This window comes from Phyllostomus hastatus, unplaced genomic scaffold (assembly GCF_019186645.2).
Source record: "Phyllostomus hastatus isolate PE091 unplaced genomic scaffold, TTU_PhHast_1.1 phas_contig_948, whole genome shotgun sequence".
NCBI lineage: Eukaryota > Metazoa > Chordata > Mammalia > Chiroptera > Phyllostomidae > Phyllostomus > Phyllostomus hastatus.
The window spans coordinates 9,820,347-9,830,590 of NW_025333993.1; the positions used below are offsets into that span (position 1 = coordinate 9,820,347).

At 52.4% G+C, this 10,244-nt stretch overlaps 1 non-coding gene across 1 annotated transcript; it reads right to left on the reverse strand.

Annotated features, from left to right (window-relative positions):
* Window positions 1-6,578: 6,578 nt before the first annotated feature.
* LOC123828128 lies at window positions 6,579-6,742 on the reverse strand. Its single transcript, XR_006787423.1, has one exon. It is a non-coding gene; the product is annotated as a U1 spliceosomal RNA (small nuclear RNA).
* Window positions 6,743-10,244: the final 3,502 nt, after the last annotated feature.

The following is a 10,244-nucleotide window of genomic DNA, read 5'->3' on the forward strand; positions in this document are numbered from 1 at the left end:
GCCCGCGGCGGCTGAGTTCTCTGTCGTGCGAGGTGCAGGGGAGGCCCAGCTGGGAGCCGGGAAGATTCGGGGTGAGTGCGGACTTCGCGCTTCCCGCAGAGAGCCAGCCCCTGAGGCTCATCCAGAACACACGGTCACACCGCGTGTTCTGGGGGGACGGGGGGAGGGCAGGGGACGAGGGGGAGGGGAGGGGACATGGGAGAAGCCTCGGCTGTCACTCCTGAGCACGGCTTCTCGCCCTTCATCTCCTGCCGCGGTCTTCCTCGGCACTCTCCGCTCGACTCGGGACTGAGGGACACAGCGGGCAGCTTTCTTTTCCGGGGATCTCCCTCCCTCGTTCACTGGCCCGGTTTCCTACTGAGACAGATTTGGCCCGAGGAAGCGGAGATTCACTTCTCGGAAGAATAAAGGAGGGTCCCGGAGAGTGAATGCGAGGAGAGGGCCAGCACCCCATTCGTTCACACAGCAAACGTCGATGTGGTGTCCGCTGGAGCTGAGCTTTAGGGCGACCGTGGTGAACGGGACCGGGGCAGCCCGGGGCCCCGGGGAGCTGGCCCTCAGAGAGAAGACAGGCACCGAGGAAGCCATTTACATCACAGGCGTGGCCATCAGCCTGTCCAAGCCACCGTAACAAAATGCCGTGGACCAGGTGGCTGACGATCAACAAAAGTTTATTCCTCACACTTCTGTAGGCCGAGAGGCCCAAGGTCAAGGTGCTGGCAGCTTTGAGGCCCGGGAGAACTCAGTGCCTGGTTCACAGATGGCCGTCTCCTTGTGCCCTGGCACGGCGGGAGGGGTGAGGGAGCGCTCGGGGTCCCTTTCAGAAGAGCTGTGACCCCATGACCTCACCACCCCTGGAAGGCCCTCCTTCCTGGCACTGTCACGCCCGGGGGCAGAATTCTAACACACACATTTTGGGGGGACACGGACCTTCAGGCCAGAGCATGGACTCGCACACCTCTGGCCCCTGGGCGTCCAGGGGTCAGAACTGACAGGCGCATGGGCGCCCTCCCCTCTGCTTCCCCCACTCGCCCGCAAGGCCGTGTCCCATCCGGTGAGCGTCCGATCTAAGCGGAGGAAGGAGTTTAAGGCCTCCGTGCCTCCTGCCGGCGCGGCTTCCCTTCCACGCTGAGAGCTGCTCGCACGGCGGCGTCTGCACGTGGGGAGGGCAGCTGGACAGTCACCTTCCACTCTCGGGGGCCGTGACACAGTGGGGGCCGGTGGGCCAGCTCCGCCGAGGCCGGACAGAAGGCCAGACGTGCCCGTGACTACAGTCCAGGAAAGCCAGCATAAACACGCGGAGACACACGGGAGAGAGCATGTCAGGTGCGTACTATATTAACTTTGAGGGTGAGGGGCCCGGGTCATAGAAGTCTTAGGTTTCCAAAGACACCTACCTAGCTGGTAGGTAGTGATGGAAGAATAGACCCCAGGTGTTCTTACTCTTATCTTTTCGACCCTCATGGGAGAATATACTTATTGGTATTAGAGCAAGAGGAAGGGAGAGAGACAGACACACAACAGGCAGCTGCCTCCCACGTGCATCTCAGCCAGGGATCGAACCTGCCCCCTTGGTGTGTCGCGATGACGCGCACCAACCGGCCGGGCCGCCCGGCCGGGGCCAGGTGCTCTTACTCTTCGTCAGGTGCTACCCCACCCCCCGAGCCTCACCCAAGACACAGCTCGCCTCGTTGCTCCCAGTGCCTGACACTGGCCAGGCCACTGTCCCTCGGATCACGGTGCGTGGGAGCCTCAGGGGCGGCTCACTGGGGTGGGGCTGGCGGGGACGCGGTGAGTAAGACGGAGGGAGGAGGAGCGGAAGACAGCCTCCTCGGGGCCACGGTGGCAGAGACCCGACGCTCAGGTTGTCCCCGCGGTGGCCCGGGTCCTCCTCGAAGCACCCACATCGGCCCGTTCGGTCCCCACAAAAACTCGCGTGAGGCTGGCTCCGCTGGTGTGGGCCCAGGACGCAGACAGCAAGGCTGAGCGACACGCCCCGGCTCAGGGACTTAGTGCGCGGCGGCCCCGGGGTTTGAACTCGGCATCCTGGCCCCCGGGTCTTGGCTCGTAATCACTGCGTGACCGTGTCTTTAAGCCGATTCCCTGGTCTGGGTGAGAGAGCAGAGAGCAGCCGGCCACGCGTGTGTCTGAGAGGGAAGAACACCGCCATGAAGAGGAAGAAGCACCCGTCAGCTTGCTCAGGTGTTTTGCCATCCCATGTGGCCAGGAGAAAGGAAACATTCTCACTCACACACACACACACACACGCACACACACGACCTGTTTAGCAGCATCCACTCTTACTGAGTGTACCTTTTGCTGCTTCCTAAAGTGGACCCACAGGAGGGGAGGAAGGGGTGTTCTCCCAGCCGAGCCCCTCTGTCCGCAGAGGTGCACCCTGAGAGTCCCCACGCACGACGCCGCCCCAGCCCGCTGAGCCACCCGGCCAGGCCTGCATGTTTGTAGGCTGGACTCTCACCTGCAACTGGAAACTCTGTGAATAGCTTCAGATAAGAAAAAAGTTAGCATTTCAAGTTCAACGATCTGTCATGAAAATTGAAGATCGGTGTTTTCAAAGAGTTTAAAAATACAGTATAGGCCCTGGCTGGTGTAGCTCAGTGGATTGAGCACGGCCTGGGAACCAAAGGGTTGTTGGTTCGATTCCCAATCAGGGCACATGCCTGGATTATGGGCCAGGTCCCCAGTAGGCAGCACACGAGAGGCAACCGCACACTGATGTTTCTCTCCCTGTCTTTCTCCTTCCCTTCCCCTCTGTCTAAAAATAAATAAATAAAATATTTTTAAAAAATAAATAAAAATACAGTATAGCCTTTTCTATAAGTAGGCTTTACAGTTTTAAATGTCCATAAATATTAAACTTCGGGTAGAGGCACCTTAGAAACAAGCTGCACTGTTTCTAATAAAGACATTCTAAATAATGTTTATAAGGAAATAATAGAACAACGGGCTTTGTCTTTAGCGATGCATTTGGACACTCCTTAGGAGTTGGGTGTGACAAGCTCGGAAACCACCTCAGGACCTCGGAATGCAGACAGGGTCAACCCCCTGCTGCCCTGGAGGTGCCCATATGTCTTTACCAAAGTCATGATCAAAGAAAAGTATCCGAGGAAACGGGTTAACAAGGGAAGACTTGGATTTATATTTTGTGGGGGGGCCTGGAAAAGCAGGGGGAGTTGTTCATGAGTACGGTGCACGGAGGGAGGGGAGACCAGGTGTGGTGAAACCTCTCCCAGGCCACGGTGGCAGTGACGCCACTCTGCAGAAGCAGTCGATGAAGACGCCCGAGATAAGAGGTGCGAAATCTGACAATCCGAGCGGCAGCAGGTGCTAAAGATCTAGAAGCGATGTCGTGGCATGACAGCACGACGGGCACCGTGCCTGGGGGGACTGGCTCACAGAGTGCGGGCGCTGCTGGAGGACGCCAGGATGATCTGGAGAAGCTGTAAGACAAATTGCCAAAAGTGACCTCTGAAAAGCAACTTTTACTGAAAGAATTAGATGTGAGATAACTCTCACACCGTTTCAGACCATAAAACGTTAGGACATTAAAAATGCATGAGGACACGGCCACAGGCCACTCAGTGACAGCAGCCCTGGGCCCCGAGTGGCATTCCCGGGTCTCAGTTCTTCTCCGGGCAGCTCCTCTCCGCACGGGTTTAGACACCCGAGGTGAAGGGGGTGACATGCAATCAAGAGAGAGCGGGGTGCTGACTGGTGAAACCCAGAATCCAACTTGGGAACCACCCCGATCCAGGCAGCGCCTTGGGGGTGCGAGGGGTGTCAGCACAAGACGCAGTCCCCGCTCCGACTTTGATGCGACCTTGGGGGAGATGAATCACTCCTTCGATCTGAAGGGAGGGCCCCTGATCAGGAGACAAGCTGGAGGAGGAAATGAGCCCCCTCCAACACGAGGAGCCCAGCCCCCAGCATCTGGGCTGGCACCGGTGCGGCAATGATGGTCTGCACTCAGTGAGTGCAACAGTGACAGACGACGTGTCTGTGACACGAGGAGGCGGGTGAACGGTTTGGAAGGAGTCGTTTATATTTTCACTCTGATAAGAGCTGGAAGAAAAGTCCTGGCCAGGTGGCTCGGCTGGTTGGAGTGTCATCCCAACGTGTCCAGGTCGAGGTTTGGGTCTCCCTGGGGTCGGGGCGCGCACACACACACACACACACACACACGAAGCAAACAACAAGTGCATGGGTAGTAAGTGCAGCCACAAATCCGTGTCTCTCCCTGCTTCTCTAAATCAAACAAAAGAACAAAATATTTATCTTTTTGTAATTTAAAAAGTCTGAGTTTTTCTTCTTCCTGAGGACCTAAAGCTTCAAATATGTCCCTAAAATCTATGTAACTAAAGCAGGGGTCAGCGGACCTTTGGGGTAAAGGGTCAGAAAATGAATAATTTCAGGCTCCTCTGCTCTGAGTACACAACTCGACACTGTAGTGCCAGGGCAGCCGGAGCCGTATGCAAACGAGTGGGCGTGGCTGTGCGCTGATAAAACTTTGTTTATGGAAACAGGCGCTGGCCCCATTCGGCCGGTTGAGTGCCAACCCCCGATCTAAAACACTGTGCAAAAAGTAACAAGTAATGCACTTTCCTGTAAAACATTTTTCTCCAGCAGAGCAGGCAGAAAAGCAAACCTAGGTCAAAACCACACTGGTATTTGAGGAGAAACACCTAAAACTGAGAATTAACCATGGTGGTGGTAGTAACGGGAAGAAAAAAAAGAACATATTTATTTATGATTTAATAAATGCTTACACAGTGCTTCCAGGCTCCGGTTCAAACACGTTGTAAGTATTCACTCAGTTAATTCTGAGCACAACCCCATCCATCGTGACACTACTATTCTCCCATCTCACAGATAGGGAAAGGAAGCCAGGGAGACACCAAGTCACAGAGCTGCCCAAGGTCACAGAGCTGGCAACCAGAGAAGACGAGAGGTCAGGGGAGACTGTCACAGAAATGTCACCAGGACACGGGACGAAAGCGCCCCTCCCACCGCTCCCTGGCCGGACAGCCCTCTGTGAGCGCCAGTTTCCCTCGGAAAGCCGCCACCTTAACGCTGCCCGCCCTCCCCGCCGCCCGGAGTTTCTGCCCCTCTCAACTGTGATCATGGGGTTTTTTCCTGTTTTCAAAAATTGTTTAGTGATTTTTTAAGGGAGAGAGAGAGAAAGAGAAACATCGATTGGCTGTTGCACTTGCTTACGGGTTCTTGGCTGACTCGTGCATGTGCCCTGACTGGGGCCTTGCTACCTGCTACCTTACCACCGGAGTGATAGATACAGAGAGGCCCGATTAGACCAGCAGGGGGAGAACCAGGGAGGGGCCGAGGGAGGAGTTGGCTGGGACGACCAACCGTACACAGTCTAGGACGGGATTGGCTGAGAAGTCGCTTGTCCCGAGTGCCTGGAAACACGGAGGGCTGGCTCTCTGGCCTCAGGCTCTTCCTCCTCGGGGGGTGCCTGGGTGACGGTGCTGCGGCGGGGGTGGGGGGTGGGGGGGTGTCCCAGCGGGAGGTGCTTTGGGTGGGAAGGAACTCCGGGCACAGCCTGGGATCCGGCCAGCCTGGCGGAGGCTGGCAGCGTTATTCTCTGGGTGTTCTAGAAGGGATGGGCTCTGAGGCAGAAGCCTGCCGTTCTTCCCCAACTGTGTAGCTTTTGTATCTTATGTTGTATCTTTAGTTTGTAAATTAACCCTACAGAAATGAGACAACTAAAAACTAACCAGGGGAACGATAGGAGAACCCGGGTGTCAGAGTTCAGCCTTAATTGATAGGGTTAAGTGATTAAAGCTGTAACTGAAGAGTTAAGTGTGTAGCCTTAATTGGTAGGGCTAAGTGACTACTGCATGTGGAAAGCCGTTATTCCAAAATTGTGACGCTTTTGAATACAGACTCCTTTCCCGCATCACCACCCCTCTGCTTCTGGAGCTCTGCCCAGGGGGCAGCAGTGGGCAGCGGGACCCCCCCACCCCCGCCACTTGCTGTTCTGTTATGTGGGGCGGCGCTGTAACCAACTAGGCTGCCCAGCCACATTTTCTTTTGCATTTCATCTTAATTATGCATTTCAGAGTGTTTTGTTACTTCCATTCACTCTGACAAAAGGTTGGTTATACTCAATGCTCAGTTATCAAACAAAGATAAATATTCATAAAATACCAGTTATGGAAGTACTCGCATGCAAAGATGCACACCGATAGATTTTTTTCAATACGGAAATCAGCAATCAACATAGGAAATGGAGTTTCTGTGCTAGGACTGAAAGTCTTGAGGGACCAGTGCGGCCCCATCAGCCCTCTGGAACTCAGACCAACGTAAAACCTGCTTCTTCACTCCCCTGGGCTCTGCAACGATCTTTCACATTTATGAATTAATCTGATTCTGACAACAGCTGTTTTGCAGACTAGAAATCTAAGATTCAGAAAAGCAAATTAACCTACCAGAGGTCGCATCACAAACCGGTACCCTGGACCCTTTCCGAGGCCAAGGATAGGATGAGGCATATGTTAGTTTATTATTTCACTTGTACAAGTATTTCCTTCCTTTTATTTCCGGGGACGGTGCAGACACAGCCCCCCATGACCACAGACTCTGTGTTCGGGGTCCCAAAGTTGGGGGACCTGCCAGGGTCGGCCTGTCCACAGTGCAGGGCCTGACCCTCGCCCTGGGGAAAACCACCTTCGTGGTCCCAGCATCGCCCCTGCCAGGCAAGCAGACGAGTGTGTTCCAAAGGCTTAATGGAGCCTCATTTTGTTTACGTTACTTGGAATGGATCTGTCAATGCACTTAAGGCTTTTGGTAAGCAAAGTACCTCTCCTTCATCACAAAGACCGCACATTGCAACCATTCTTTAATGCAATCAATATTTATTTCCTTCCACATCGCTTGTCACATTTGTTGTGGTGCTGTCTTAGTCCGGGTCCCAGCCCTCCCACCTTGCAGGACAGAGAGGAGCCTGATTCTGGAAGACGCCACTAGGAGCTACACAGCCAGAACAGTCTGTATTGAGTCAGTTAGGATACTTGCCATCACCAAGAACAGAAACCGCGGCTCACACTGCCTTCAGCAATAAGGAAATGTACTGGCTGTCCTGACCCCAAGAGGCAGGGCCGGCTTCAGGGATGGTTTCATCCAGCAGCTCCAGCTCAGTTTCTTGGGGATTCTCTTGGTTCTGCTCCCAGGCCCGTGGCAGCCTCATCCTCAGACTGATACCAAGATCGTCCCATGGAGAAGATGCTGCTGGCTTGCTTTCTGCAGCTCTCCGAAACGTGAGGAACTTGCCCCCAGAACCTCCCAGAACTCATCATCGTGCACCTCATGAGACCAAAATGGGCCAGGTGCCTGTTTCTCAACCAGCCTCCGAAGTCAGAGCGATGCCCTGGGCTGCGTGGCGCAGGCCTGAGTTTCTGAACACATCCCTGGCCAAAGGGTGGCGGGGAGGGGGGGGGGAAGCACTATTAAACTTGGCCTGGACCAAGGACAGGCTGCTTTCAGAGGTGGGGCTCTTCTTCTGAATCGCAGAGCCGTTTGACAAAAGGGGGTGCAATGGGTCGGGAAAAGCGTTCGTCATCGGTTTTGGCTGAAAAACCTCTGAATCCCCTTCTTTTATGTTTGGGATAAAAATTTGGGTTTATGTCCCCCGACATAAATACTGGCAGAAGGCAGGCTCTGCCTCCTGTTACTCACACTGGTAGGCAGCCTGCAGCTCCCCGGCCAGGGCCAGGCAAGCGACCTCGACTCCGCCAAACGAACGCCCCGCCCCGGAACCCTGAGGGAGTTTTAAAAACCTGGTAAATATAGAAGGAAAAACTTTTCAGACAGTGGACAAAAGGCAAATTACTGACAGAGGGACAAATACAGAATTATCAAGACTTCTCATGAGAAACCACGCAAGCCAGAAAAGAACAGAAAAGCACGTTTGAAGTGCTGGGCAAAAACCCTGTAAATTTAGCATTCTATACCCACTGAAAATATCTGTGAAAAATAGGGGCGAATACAGACTCTTCCACATAAACAAAAACAGAGAGCTGTCACTGACGGCAAACGCGCTCTATAAGAACACTAAAAATATGTCCTCGGGGCGCAGGAAATTGACACCAGATGGAAAGTTGGATCTATTAAAAATAAAAGCAAAAAAACAAACAAAAAAAAAGAACGAAGGGCACTGGAAATGTTAAGTATGTGGGGAAATATAAAAAGCATTATCTTGGTTTTTAAATGCCTTTAAAAGAACAATGATGGTCTGAAGCACAAACAAAGCCAAGGAACGGTGGGCTGATAAAACGCACGCAGAAGGGAAACACAGGAGGACAGCAGGCACAGGACTGGCGAGGGCACAGACAGGGTGCCGGCGGGAGGGCGGAGGTCCAGACCACGCAGAGACGCGTCGTAAGAACGTCAGACAGAACAGACGTCGGGACGGGGCACAGTGACCCCAGGTGAGGGAGGGAGCTTTCCCAATGATAAACGGGATCGATTCATCAAAGAGAAATGATCATCGTAATCTGTTATTCACCCTATAATGATGATTTAAAACACAGGAAGCAATGACGGGCGGAACTGGAAGGAGAAGCGACGAGTCCACAGTCACAGCAGAAGACGGGAGGTCTCTTCTCCGGGTTACTGACAAACGAAGTGGACAGGGAGAGACAGGGGTGGCTAGGTGCTGCCCACCCACCGGGCCCGACTGGCACCCACAGAACCTCCCACCGCACGACAGCAAGACAAGTAACGTGACTCTCGAGTGTGTCTGGGACGGTCACCCAGACAGGCGACAGACAGGCAGAGTTGTAAGACGAGTCTCAATAAATTTTAAATAATCGAAATCATACCGAGTACAATCTCTGACTACAGTGAAGTTACATCATGAAGCAACAGAAAGATACTTGAGACATTTCTAAGTATTTGAAATGTAACAATACATTTCTATATAACTCATGGACAAAAGAAGAAATCGCAAGGGAAATTATGAAATATATTTCCTAAATAGAAATGGAAACACGACACATCAATATTTTAAGAGGGAAGTTTTAAGGTTTTTTTAAAGATTTTATTTATTTATTTTTAGAGAGGGAAGGGAGGGAGGGAGAGAGAGAGAGAGAGATCAATGTGCGGTTGCTGGGGGCCGTGGCCTGCAACCCAGGCATGTGCCCTGACTGGGAATCGAACCTGTGATGCTTTGGTTCGCAGCCCGAGCTCAATCCACTGAGCTACACCAGCCAGGGCAGAAGTTTTAAGTTTTAAATGCTTACGTTACAAAAGAAAAAAAATCTCAAATCGATGATTTTAGCTTCTACTTTAAAAAAACTAGAAAATGAAGAGCCAATTGAACGCAAAGCAAGCAGAAGAAAGGAAATAATAAAGGCATCAGAAAGGGCACAAACAAAAGAAGGAGTCGGTGAACGCCAAGGCTGTGCCTCCGGAAAGATCCACAAAACAGACGAACCTCTGACGACACTGTAGCACGAGAAAGCTGTGGAGACAACATATAAACTACCAGCACCAGGAGTAAAGGAGGAGGCATGACCATGGCCTTGAAAAGAACAAGAAGGGACTTGTGTGGAAAACAGTCAAAAAGTCGTTAACCTTTCAATAGACAAACTTCTCAGAAACGAAGGTTATCAAGGGTTATCCAGAGACTCCGCGGGAAGGCGTGGTGGTGACGAAAGCAGGAGGCTGCAGTGACAGGAGTCGGGGCGGGAGCCTCTGACGGTGGCTGTGCCCTGCGGCGGCTGCGAAGGCTGGGAAGTGTGTTCACCCCGGGAGACTCCAGGAGGGGGCAGCCGGCTGACGCCTTGCTTCTAGACTCCTCCCACCAGAACTACAAGAGGCTAAGTTTCTGTTGTTTAAAAAAAAAAAAAAAAAACTGACTCAAGAAATAAAATACCAGAAGAACCCTATATAAAATTTTAAAATCGATTTATTAAAACCCTTCTATAGCAAAAACTTTAGGCCTAGATGGATTCACTGGTGAATTCTAACAAAATCTTAAGGAAGAAATACTATCAATTCTACACAAATGCCTTCAGAAAATGGAGAAGGAAGGAAATATTTCTTAACCCATTTGATGAGGACAGACTTCTCCGACAGCAGAACCATCACAAGAAAAGGAAACGACAGATCAGTGTCGCTCCTAGAGGAGGAACCGCTCTTGACAAAACCCTGAAACTGAATCCGGCGATGCACCCGCAGGGCACCCCCAGACCAGTGGGGTTTAT